This window comes from Physella acuta, unplaced genomic scaffold (assembly GCF_028476545.2).
Source record: "Physella acuta isolate Inbredline_101_S28 unplaced genomic scaffold, ASM2847654v3 ptg001843l, whole genome shotgun sequence".
In the NCBI taxonomy this organism is placed as follows: Eukaryota; Metazoa; Mollusca; class Gastropoda; family Physidae; genus Physella; species Physella acuta.
Window position 1 is genome coordinate 8,911 of NW_026733352.1, and position 13,485 is coordinate 22,395.

General features: G+C 36.3%; 1 protein-coding gene across 1 annotated transcript in view; it reads left to right on the top strand.

Annotated features, from left to right (window-relative positions):
• Window positions 1–959: 959 nt before the first annotated feature.
• LOC131930776 (cAMP-dependent protein kinase type II regulatory subunit) overlaps window positions 960–13,485 on the top strand; it is a gene marked incomplete at its 5' end in the record, with an annotated part of 58,514 nt that continues 45,988 nt past the window's right edge. The window contains 1 exon segment of the mRNA XM_059287394.1: window positions 960–1,053.

Genomic DNA, 13,485 nt, shown 5'->3' on the forward strand with positions numbered 1-13,485 from the left:
TTACTCATGCTATTAAAACAGTTATCAAGAGTAGTTCATATTGAAAGTCTACTAGAAAATCTTATTTTAGTGCTTATTAATTTCCATACTAAATTCGGCTTTTTAATTCTATGGGGGTCGCGGGTCACTTACTTTTTATAAAAAGGGGTCGCCACTCGAAAAAGGTTGGGAACCACTGCTCTAATACCTTCTAAATTCAAATCGGTTTTGAACTATATAGATCTTATAAATATATATATTTGTATTTCCCCTCAAATTTGGTTATGTCTTAAAGTAAGAGGTCGAGAGGTGATCAGAAACTCCATTTTGTCCAGGAGTCAGGATGGAGACTTATACAAAGTGTGCACAAGACGGCCTAAAAACTCATTCATCTTTTTCACCAGTATTGTTTTAAGTAGTCTACAGTTGTCTAATTAATTACAGATTTTTGCCTTATCTGTAACTTTTAATTGTTGTAAATATAGAGCAAGTTAAATTCAATCACATGATTTGTATTCGTATACTGCAAATAAATTCCTATTATATATGCAAAGTCCCGTTTTCGAAAATGATGATCCATATGGTAGATGAAGTAGAGTCCATCAGTTAATTGACATTGGTATTGGAAGGGACGGTGTGGTCAGCACTTCCTTAACACGAGTCAGGTACACGGAAGAGGAAGGCGGACTCAAGAACGTCCGACAGTTTTAAACACGCGATTCGAACTGAAAACATTCGTGCTAGGAGTCAAGTGCGCTACTTAACGACCACACCGTCCCTCGCTTAATTTTTTTTTTAATGTAAGGGTAAATTTTCTTTTGTAAGAAAGTGTAACTTGTCTTAGTTAATATGTAACCTATTTTCTTATGGAAATTAATAATCTGGTCAAAGTTTTTTAAAAGAAATTTCTAACATTACTTAACATATTTGCAAACGAAGATAATATTTTGAGTAACACAACTTTGTATATCTTTTTTCAGCCATCATTTAAAGGATTCTACGTCGGCGTGTGACGTCATGATATCCACGAGTGACCGCCCATATAGATTGTTCAGAGGATAATATTCGAGATAGGTAAGATTTATACTGGCGTAGAATTTTGTGTTTTGTCTAGTCGGATCTGCACTGTTGAGTCTGATTCTTAGTACTCCCACTACCTCTTACCGTTCACACTTACTCTGCTTCCTATTTTAGGCAATTAAAAAAAAAACTTAAATAACAAGACAAATAAAAATCAGGATACTAAAAAAAGGAAAAAATAAGCCAATCAAAACACAACATTAAAGTGGAACACTCAAAAACATGATTTTTAAAAAAATAATTATCATTTTTAAAGTTTATTCTGGTAATTTTTACATCAACTTAAACGAAATACATCGATACGTCGCTCATTTTGTGAGATAACTGTGAAAGGAAAAAAATCCCATTACAATTTTGACATAAAATGACTAGTAGCTAAATTGTTGATACATCTCATGCGATATTTGTGTAGAGAACAAACAAAAACAAACTAAAAAATTAATCAAACAAAACGGTTACAGATTTTGTAAGAATCGAGAATTTGGGGAGCAAGAATTCAGACCCTATTCCCCCCAAAGTGGGTTATCAGGGGTTCAAGCATACAAAGGCTTATGTACATTACTTCATTCAAACTGTGTATACAAATTAATTTTTAATGCATTAGGATATTGATACAGACCTAGTTAATATTTGCTTTTATTTTTCGTTTTTATATGCCTCGGACAGGTAATATTGGTATTATTCTTCTCCCGAAGTTTTCCGTTATCTCATAATAGTGCTCATTATTCAACAAATGAAAACTGTTGTAGATTTACATTGATATCTATGTCTTTCACTCTCATACCGTTTTGTACATGTTATACAGGATTTTGGCGAGGCTTGAGGTCCATTTCAATAAAAAGAGGATAAAATGTTGGAGAGGGGATAATTATAATTACTTATTGTTTGGCCTTGACATTTAATTTACAGCGTCAATTTGCCTTGCCATGTTCGCTTTAGTGTTACAATTTTAACCATCGGTTTGTGAGGACTGATGCAAATGAATAATATTAATGCTTCTTTCTGACATGTACTTTCATTCATTTAAGATGGTTTACTTAAACCTAATACAAAACGTCGTGTTACAATTATATTTTTAAACAAGAAATTTTGTAATTAAATTGTCCCGTCCCCCCCCCCCCCCCCCCGTCCCCCATCTTTTATATTTTCTATTCGGTGGGGTGGGTTGATGGGCTATAGGCTTTTCAATGCAGCTGAAATCACTTAGGGATTAAAGAGAACTAATATTGATAAATTTAAACAGAAATTGAGACGAACTGGAAGAGTATTTACTAAACTTATTTTTTTTTTTAGTTTAATATTGTTCCTCTCTTGCTGCTTCCCCAATCGAGCAAGGATATTCAGCAAGAGCAGGTTTACATGAGCATACATTACATTTATACATGTCTATACAAATGTTGTTATTATTATGTTTTCCCATTATACAAAACGTCTAATATGCGGTTAAATAAACATTTAATCCAGCGTTAAGTCCCTCTCTCTCCTCTTCTATACGTTTTTATGATTTTTAAAAATCTTTTTTTTTTTTGGGACATTTTTTTTTTTTTTTTCTTTTTTTTTCTTTTTTTTTTTTTTTCTTTTTTTTTTTTTTATTTTGGGACATGAGTTACAGAAAGTAGACAACTTACTATATACTGAATAAAATTTTCACGTGTAAAGCTCAATAATGAAATAAATCATGTAATTATTCATTGTTAGTGCAATGGGTATGTGTTTATGTATATGTTTATTGCTATTTTAAAACTAAATTTAAAAAACGCTAGCTGTTATGCCATAAGCACATTTGCTTTTGTATTGTTTCTTATCTGCCACCCTTTAGAAATAACAAAATACTAAAACTGAAATCAATCAACTTTGTAAAATGTCATTACAAGAGTTTACTGGCTTCCTTCCCTTGATTTTGCACTCTCTTGAGTCATGTCCCTTTAAAGTTTATTGTATGGTCTCAATTTGTTTTAATTTGTCCTTTACACTTTCTCCTCCCGTTTTCTCCCTCCCCCCTCATCTTAACACCACCAATTCTCTTTTCTCTTGCATTTTGCATTGCATACACTAAAAAACAGGATGCTAAAATTAACACTCGCAATGGTATACAATTGGAAAAAAAGGTTATACGTTTTTCGCCCTTTTAAAAACTGACATCTTCAAAAGTAGTTATCCCTTTGTTCCCGTGATTGAGAAGAATTTGGCTAGAAAATACAATGTGATTGGCAAAATTTAAAGCTGAGAATTCGGTACTTCAGGTTTTTAAAAGACGACTTACACGGGGCACGGGGCATAGGATTTTTCTTTTGTAGTCTGTCGGTGTGTGTGTGTGGGGGGGGGGGGGAGGTGTATGATGGTGTGTACGTGTTTGTGGCGAGGGCGTTGGGTGTTGTTATATGGTGTGTAACTGGGGTTTTTAAATGACATTCGACGTGCGTTGCATAGACAAAGAGATTTGTACACTTCCACACCAACGTACACACACACACACACACACACACACACATATATATATATATATATATATATATATATATATATATATATATATATATATATATATATATATATATATATATATATATATATATATATATATATATATATATATATATATATATATATATATATATATATATATATATATATATATATATATATATATATATATATAGAGTGTGTAACTAAAATTGTAAGGAAAGATTTATTTTAACAGTGAAAATATTATTGCATGTTTTAAAAAGCTTCTAGCACACACCACTTTATGTAGACTAGAACTAGACTACGTAACTAGCTTTCCACCACCCTCCTCTCCCCACTACAAAAATAATATCCCTTCCCTATTGTTTAATCGAACACATAAAACCCCTATCCCCCCAACCAACAACCACACACATACACACAAACACACACGCACACACACACGCACACACACACACACCTCAAGGTGCGATCACACCTCGTCCTCACGATTTCAACCTCACACGGGATCAAGAAAATAAAACTCGGGCTTTATGGTTCAAGGTCACGAGGAACGATAACTGTCAAAGGCTGATTGTATCGTGGATTTATCGCCCTTTATTTCAATACCTGTGCATGCAACTCTCTTCTTATGACTGTATGTAGGGTACATAAGTATACTTTTAATAGCGCAGCAAGACTAGCTTCAAAACATTATGTAGCTGTAAGAATAAATATATTGTATTACAGTATACAGAGACGGTGTTAATATATTTCTTTCAGCTGGTAGGCTGTGAAATGTAGGGCCTATGTATGTGAGGGGAGGAAAATGAATTAAGATTAAAGTATAACAGATTGTAAACCCTACCCCCTCCCACCTTCTCCACCCCCATTGTGTTTACTTAAATTTTTTTTAAAGTGGAGTTGGAACTCAAACGGGCACGTATATAGTAAAACTTTAATTATTATTCGTTTTTAATCTGAACAGATATGTATTGATTTTCATAAAGCTGTGAAATGTTTGAAAAATTGGGTTAATCGATAAAACAACAGATGGGGGATGGTGGGTTCAAGTAAGATTTAAAACAGCAGGCACGATGGATGTTTTATAGGCATCTACGTGTGTATAATCGGTTTTAAGGTTACGTTTTGTGTTGTGTTTGTGACAGTTAAATCACCGTGACAGTTAAAGTATATCGCATTGGCTTATGTTTGTGACAGTTAAAGTATATCGTATTGACTTATGTTTGTGACAGTTACAGTATACCTTATTTAGGTGTGTGTGTGACAGCCAGTCTATAATTTATTTACTGTTAAATCATACAGCATTTTGGTGTTTTTGTGACAGTTAAATGAAACCTCATTTGGTTGTGTTTGTGACAGCTATTCTATGATTCACGTACGTGTGTCCGTGACATTAAAATTATACCGCATTTGCTTTTATTTGTGACAGTTAAACTATACCTTATATACTTGAATTTGTGACAGTTAAACTATACATTATATACTTCAGTTTGTGTGTGACAGTTAAACTATACCTTATATACTTGAGTTTGTGACAGTTAAACTATACATCATTTAATTTTGTGTGTGACGCAAGGGAGAGCTAATACCTAGTAGAATATACATGATAGGCAACGAAGAGCCATCCCATTACAACACAATTTTGAAAAAAAAAATACAATGCAATAGTAAACAGATATGTAGCATAACAGATGACAACGGGACAATAACAAATGACCTGGACAGTCACAGTCTGTGACTGTTACATTACACAGCATTTTGTTATGTTTTTGACGACCGAAGTAGGCCTATACCTTATTTTGGAACATTTGTGACATCTCAGCTTTACTTTATTTACGAGTTTAATGTTTGTGACAGTACAATATCCCCCCCCCCACACACACACACACTTCGATTTAGAAGCTCTAGTGACAGCTTAAGTGATCCACATTTAGATGTGTGTGAGAGCTAAGACAATACCCCCCCCCACCCACCACTTTGATTTAGAAGCTCTTGTGACAGCTTAAGTGATCCACATTTAGATGTGTGTGAGAGCTAAGACAATACCCCCCCCCACCCACCACTTTGATTTAGAAGCTCTTGTGACAGCTTAAGTGATCCACATTTAGATGTGTGTGAGAGCTAAGACAATACCCCCACCCTCCCAGTTAGTAGCACGCGTTACAGTTAAACAATACACTACTTAGTTATATTTGTTTCAGCTGAGTTAGTTCCCTTTTAGCTGTGTTACTGACACTGTTTCTCAATAAAAATTAGCGCATTAACATAAACCAATGTATCGATATGACTTTTTTCTGGTTCAGTTGCTGTTGATGTGTATATTAAATATCATTAATTAGTACTAATAATGCCTAATTATGGGACGGCGTGGCCTAGCGGTAGAGAGCTAGGTTGCTAGCCCAAAATTCTCGAGATCGAATTCGGGTTCAAGTCAGTAGAATGTCCCTGAGTCCACCCAGCTCTAATGGGTACCCGACTCACGTTAGGGAAAACAAAGGCGGCTGGGCATAATGCTGACAACACTATCCATTCATATGCCGAGGTCACAGAAACAGATTAACTCTACTTCATCTGTTCCATGTGTCTTCGGCACAAACGTGAGCTGATATATAATAATGCCAAATTATAAACATACCCTTCATTATATATGCTACATTTCATCAATCAAAATTTTGTATAAAATTACATTTTTTGTATCGAATTACATCATATAAAATTGTCAATTTCCCCTCTGCTAAATTCCTTCTTCCCCCTCTCCCCCAACACTCTATGCCCGAATTTTCATTTAATTTTAATTTGAACTGGATGACGTACAGCCTATATCTAAACTACGCTGTTGTGTCGATTCGTTCACACTAACACTGGAGTCTAGATGTATTTACGCTACGATTACACCTGACACCCCTCTTCCCCACCATCTCCCCGCCCAACTGTTGTGTAACAACTTCTGACACGCATGGATGCATAGACGGGTCGTAGAATAAGTGACACCTCTTTAAGGGGTGGTGGTGGTTGGGGGAGGGTAGGGCGTCCATCGTACCGGATCACGTTCTTCTCTGACGTCATGGTTTGACCTTAGCTTCGACCCCCCTTAATCCTTGTGCCCTTGAATTCTTTAACACCTGTAAAACAGGAGAGAATGATGTCAAGAGATGCGGGAGCGTGGGGGTGGACAGTGTGAGGAGACGGGGAGGGAGTAATAACAATGTATACATGCATATGTAAACATGTATATATGTATATACATATATATATACATATATATATATATATATATATATATATATATATATATATATATATATATATATATATATATATATATATATAAATGTGTGTGTGTGTGTGTATGTGTGTGGATAAGCATATTTATTATTCAGTATTTGTAACTTTTCCAGCATTATATTCTTACATAGATCCGCAGAAAAACCCTCTGGGATTTGTTATCTAGTTTTTTATACGCTGGCTACAACAGAACACGCCACAGCTGGCAATGACAGGCTACAATTTATGACGGAAACATTTCAATATTTATAAATTTATGCATTTCCAACACACAAAAATTCTTGATTTATTCGTCTAGGGGTTTAGGAATATTTTTTTTTCTGGCACGCATCTGAATCTTGTTTGAAACTCAAGGTTGTTGTAGAAGTAGGTTGAATCGGTCTTATGATAAAAAGAAGGTTGAGTCGGTCTTATAATAAAAAGACACAAACAAACACCAACACATTATTATAGTATAGCAATATGCGAGGTTACATATTGTGGCTAGCTACGAATGGTTATCTTCTTGTTAGTAATGTTAAGAGCTTTATTTCAAGTCAAGATTTTTTTTTTCAAAATAATTATACGTATTGGTAAAGGATATTCATAAATAGGTTATTCTAGATTAGGAAACTAAAAGTGGCAACATTAAATGTGTTATATATGTTTACCTTATATCTGTATATTTTATTAAGCAATGATAGAGGAGATTTCAGACTTACATTCCAATACGGTGCCTTGTGTGGGTCGACGGGTACCAGTTTCCGACATGATGAGTAACCAAGATTTTTCCAGATATTTTTGTTTTGGAAAAGGGGAGGCACTTGAAATTTCCTTGTAGGGATGGGGGTGGGGGCACTGATTATAGTATATTTTCGATAAATATTTTTTTTTTCCATTACGTCCAGGTAGGGTAGGGGTTGACACTGATTATAGTATATTTGTGATAAATAAGTAATATTTTTTTCCATTATGTCCGGGGGGGGGGGGGAGATGTGGCTGTGATTTGCTTCGGTTGGGTGCTGTGCACCCCCCCCCCTATTCACACATACACCGGGGAGATATGTGAAAGAAACTCTGAATAGCAGAGCCTGTGGCCAATCATCAGTGTGTATCCCACCACTAATAGCCAGTTGTGTTCAAACTTGTTCAAGTTTCATATTTCAAACTGTATTCGACCTCTGTCTTTAAACTAGAATATTTTTTCTAACCTTGTTTTTCATGACCACCCTCACCTTCTGTTTATTGTCCTTTAAACTCCAGTATAATCCGGATTTATTTCGGGGTGGGTGGGGGGTGGTGGCTTTCTCGCCCACAAGACCACATTAACAAACACACATGATGACACTTATGTCTTCCTCCAATTACCATAAGAAACACAACAACTTATGTACAGTCGTCACGGCTACCCCAAGAAATACTACGTGACTTCCGTCATTTTCCAAGCAAACAAACACTAAATAATGTATTCAAAAAATTTTCCTCCCTCAACACCTCTTTGTTTAAACTCCCCCACCCCCACCTTCCCTTTCCTATAACACCCAGGTTTAAAAATAAGCATTTTATACTGCTACATAAATTTAGCAGGGCGATAGTTATCGGAGTGATCTGAGAAAAGGGAGGTAAAAAAAAATTACCACTTCATTCTCGTGAGGGGGGGTTAATACCAGCGGCTAATTGTGTAGTGAGTACTCCATTTTTATTTCTTCTATTTCTGGGAGCTGCCAGATTTAATGGCGGCACTTAATACAATTGAAATAAGTGCCAGCTATTAGCCTGATGTAAAATTCTTTTTATTTTTACATTTTTTCCTCGTAGGATTAGGAAAAGAAATCAATATTTTTGTTTTACTTTATTGTAAAATAATGCATGAAATTGTTAGTATTACACATCTCAATTACAGTAGAATTAATCAAGATATTGATATTTCAAAGGACTAAAATATAAATTTAGAATATTTTGGCTTGTTGACTCAAGCTCAAACTCAAAACACACGCCCAAACTTAAACAGCAAATCAAAGTGAAATAAAATACTTAAATTTTTTTTTTAAAAAACCTCGTTTTTCTTGTGGACTAAAAAGTAGAAAATAATTTTTTCTTCCGACCCTAGGGGATCTACCAATGACTGCTCGTAGATTTTGTTCATACATTTGATGACAAAAAACGTGGGTACGTTCACCATCAAATTTCCCGACCCATCTGCCCGACCCACGTTTTTTGTCATCAAATGTATGAACAAAATCTACGAGCAGTCATTGGTAGATCCCCTAGGGTCGGAAGAAAAAATTATTTTTTACTTTTTAGTCCACAAGAAAAACGTGGTTTTTTAAAAAGTTTTTTTTAAGTATTTAATTTTCTCCTTTTTAGTCCGTTGCTACACATGAAAAACGTGGTTTTTTAAAAGTGTTTTATATAGTTTATTTTCTACTTTATCTAATGACTTGATTAAGTATGACTTGACTAAGTGTTTTTAAATACACGGACTAAAAATCTTGAGCGACCGAGAAGGGGCGTAATTTAATTAAGCCTACATGCCGTGACAAGGATTCGAACCTGGGTTGTCGCGGCCACAACGCGAAGTACTAACCACTATACGATCACGGCCAGCGCGCTCACATCAATTGGGGCCGAAGTAACTGTGTCAATAGGCCTCCAGTCTTGTCGGTATCTTTAGAACTCATGTCCTCAATTTTATGGTCCTTGGGGCGTAATTTAATTAAGCTAATTTAGGTCTCTAATTGCTAGTTTTTATGATTGCATCTGAAATTGTTAGGCGAAAATAGCCTGCATGCCAAATTTCAGATCTCTAGAGCAATCAGAAGTGGGCTAATTTTCGATGTCAATTTTAACAACAAACATCCAAACAAACAAATAAACGCGAAGCTGAGTTAAGAAAAACGTGTTAAAACACAAACCCTAACTTAAACCCAAACCTAAACCTAATATCAGCCTTAATCCTACGGATACTAAATAGCCATACACGATTTGAAAATAAAAAATAACGAGGAAATTTAAAACAATATAAAAGCATTATTTTTCTAAGTTAATCTCTTGAGTCTACTTGTCTTACCTAGAAATCGATTTTTCTTGACACACACGAAAAAAAAACAGGAAAAAAAAACGACAACACTAAACAATTGTACATTGTAATGGATAGACCGGCGGCCTGCACTGTTTGAAATTAATCGATGGCTTACGTCCCCTGTTCGGCACGAAGACCCCCGTGATAAAGGGACGTCAGTAGGAACCCTAACTCATTGTGAGGCGATCAGCGAGAGTAGCTGGCCCTGTATTTGCAGATTTATAGAACTGAACAACGGATTAAATATGGCGGGTTGCAGGCGATAACAATCGTACCGTGGGTTGGCATGTTACTTCGATGTGAAAGAGGTATTTGTTTTGGTGAACGGCATGTGTGTCGAGATATTCGCTGAGGTCTGTACTACATTGTTATCTGTAAATAACACGATTAGTTATAAAATTGGGTTAGACTACTTACCCTTTGTTTGTTTTAAATTAGCGTCTACGCTAATATCTTTTGTTACCTTTCATAAAGACACAGTTCTGATTCGAATTTATGTTGTGTAAAAATGATTTTTCTAACCGTAGCACATGTTTAGTTAAGATGCATGTTATCATTTGTAACGGTCTTCAGGAACTTTTTAAAATGTTAACGGGAACGTAGACATGGTGGAGAAACGAGGCCGCACTCAGGTAACCGTAATAATTGTTTAGATAATTAGATCGGCATGTTGTTGTAATTAACTTACCTGCATTAGATTTTTTTGCGGTTGTTTATAAATTTGTCTAATTTACGGTTCCTATTTACATCAATATGTTCGTAAAACACAGTACTTATATATATATATATATATATATATATATATATATATATATATATATATATATATATATATATATATATATACATATATATATATATATACATATATATATATATATATATATATATATATATATATATTTATATTTATTTATTTATATATATATATGTATGTATATTCATTTATATATAAAGAAGTTCGAGTGGTTCGTGTGACCTTTCCTTGACGCTAATCGATGTTCACCATCTTACTAAACCGTTAACCTTTAGCAATAATTGTCCTTAAATATGAAAGACAGAGTCATTTAGTCAGACGCCATCTTGTTGAGCTAGCTTCACAACTGACAGGCAGAACTCTCGATGTCTGCGTGAGTTGGGACAGGAAGATTTAGACTGTGTCTGTATTAACAGAAAGATTTCAGACAGTTTGACAGTTTTAACAAGAAGATTTCACACAAGCGACAGTGACAGTAGGAAGATTTCAGACAGTCGCCAGTGTTAGATGGAAGATTTCAGGAAGTTGACAATTGTAACAGGAAGTTTTCAGACAGAATGTTGGCTTTGATTGTTGCGTGTAAACGATCACCATCAGTGTTTATTCCAGACTTTTTTCTACGGGGGGGGGGGGGGGGGGGGGGGGGGGGGAGGAGAATGAATGGAGCGTACTAAAATTTCTCGAGGGGGGCAGACACTGTTATTTTCTATTTTCTATATAAATTCCATTTCGTTCAGGGGGGGGGGGGGCGTTAAACTTTATTTTTACCGCACCTTACTTATCATCTAATTAATCATTTAATTAACATGTTCGTAACGTACACATAATATACAAATATTCAACGCTGGACTGTTTAGAATGGCTTTTGAGTTCGAACCTCAAAAAAAAAAAACCTTGTAAAAAAAAAAAAATTCTAACCCGAAGCCTAGTGACGTGGATTCTCACTGCACTTATGGAATTTTCTGGTCAAATGCAATCAACACCCCCCCCCCCCCACACACACACACAAATGTCCTCGCGTTATGAAAAGGTTGACCTACACAATCTACTCATGCAAGACGCGATTGTATTTTACATCTGACGTAGTTCCCATCAAACCGAATTGTCTTTCGTCTCCCGGCTTTCAACCCCCCCCCCCCACCACCCACCCGACCCCCCCCCCCCCCCCCCCCCCCACACCCCGGTGATAAATTCCTAGTTTGGTATTTGGTTTCAACATTTTTCACGACATCGCCCTGCAGGTTGAACCTTGACCTTTGGAGTGACGTATAATCACTAATGCTGTTTCCGCCTCGTGGACCTGACCGGTGGATGGAATATCCGCCATTTCCAGACAAAATAACGGATCCCGGCCAGCGAGGTGGAGAAATGTCACTCCTGTCTAAAAAAGGTTAAAAGATATTTTTGGCAGGAAGAAGCTCGAGTTATATCATGTTTTTTTTGGGGGTCTTCTGATAGTTTTTTATATTAAAATACATTAGAGTTAATGTTAATGGAGGTTTTCTTAAAACATGCACTCGTTGTCCCTTGGTTAATGATTGTTGCGGATGATTTTCTTTCGTGTTATTTCGCCGATGTTACATGGGCTTAAACGTCGTCGTTTTTACTAGTTCGTGCTCAAGATACACGGGGGCAGGGGAAGTAGAGTTAATATGTTTCACTGACTTCGAGGGGGGGGGGTTGATACACCGAAAAGTCTCGAGTTCGAACCCTCGGGCAGATGAGGCTCGTTAGCTGGAGAGACAACTCCAAAATCAAACAAGTGCTACCTTGTAGTTTGTTCTTGGTTTGACAAAGGCAATGGAAGCAAATCCAAAAAGAAAAGCAAGCTGAAATCGGAGTTAATGGCCTCAATGGCGCATAACCAGTTGACACGTATACTTAATTGTGTTGGAGGGGATCCCTTCCAACACTAAAATTAAGAACGAATAAGAAGAAGAAGAACGGACCTCGGTATATGAAGGGTTAGTGTGGTCAGTACTATGCCAAGAGTCTTCTTTTTTTTTCCACTAACGTAGTCAGGTACCCATTAGAGCTGGGTGGAATCCGAGGCGTCTTGTAGTTTTGAATCCGAAACGAGATCCGAACTCGAGACTTTTGAGCTTGTAGTCAAACACTAGACCCTTCTACTACATCGTTTCTGTATTACATGGGATTAGCTAATGCAAAATATTTTCTATAGCTCCAATTTTATTATGTATCCAACTTTTTTTTGTGTGTTGAATTTTCCTAGATAATTAATACCCTTGGTTCCATGCAAAGCATAAGGCAGCAGCAGGCTAGCTACCTGAGTTATTGCCAGGCTTTTGCCTCTGCTCAGCACCTTTTTTTTTCCAGACTCTCTTCTCCACGTTTCCAATGTTCTTCCTTCCCTTCATTCGCACCCCCCCCCCTCTCCTAGGTGGACTCCACATCAGTGCTATGCTACTAGAATACCTACAATATTTATAAAATAGAAATAAAATTCCTTGTTATATAAGACACGGGAATTCGTTCAACACAAATAAGCATAACGTAACCTGATTACATAGACAATGGTAAGGGCGTCGTGGCCGAGCGATAAAGAACTAGACTGCTAAACCCAAAATCACGAGTTCGAATCCGGGTTCAAATCAGTAGAATGTCCCTGAATCCATCCGGCTCTGATATAAGGGAAACAAATGCAGCTGGGCATAGTGCTGACCACATTGTCCTTTCGTACGACGAGGTCATTAAAACAGATGCACTCTACTTCATCTGCCCCATGTGTCTTGGGCACAAACGGGAAAAGAGGAAGAAAGAGAAATACTGTGGTGGGTGTGACTGGATGGAGAAAGTGAAATTAGCTGGGTACTGCTATGATGAGAATATCTTT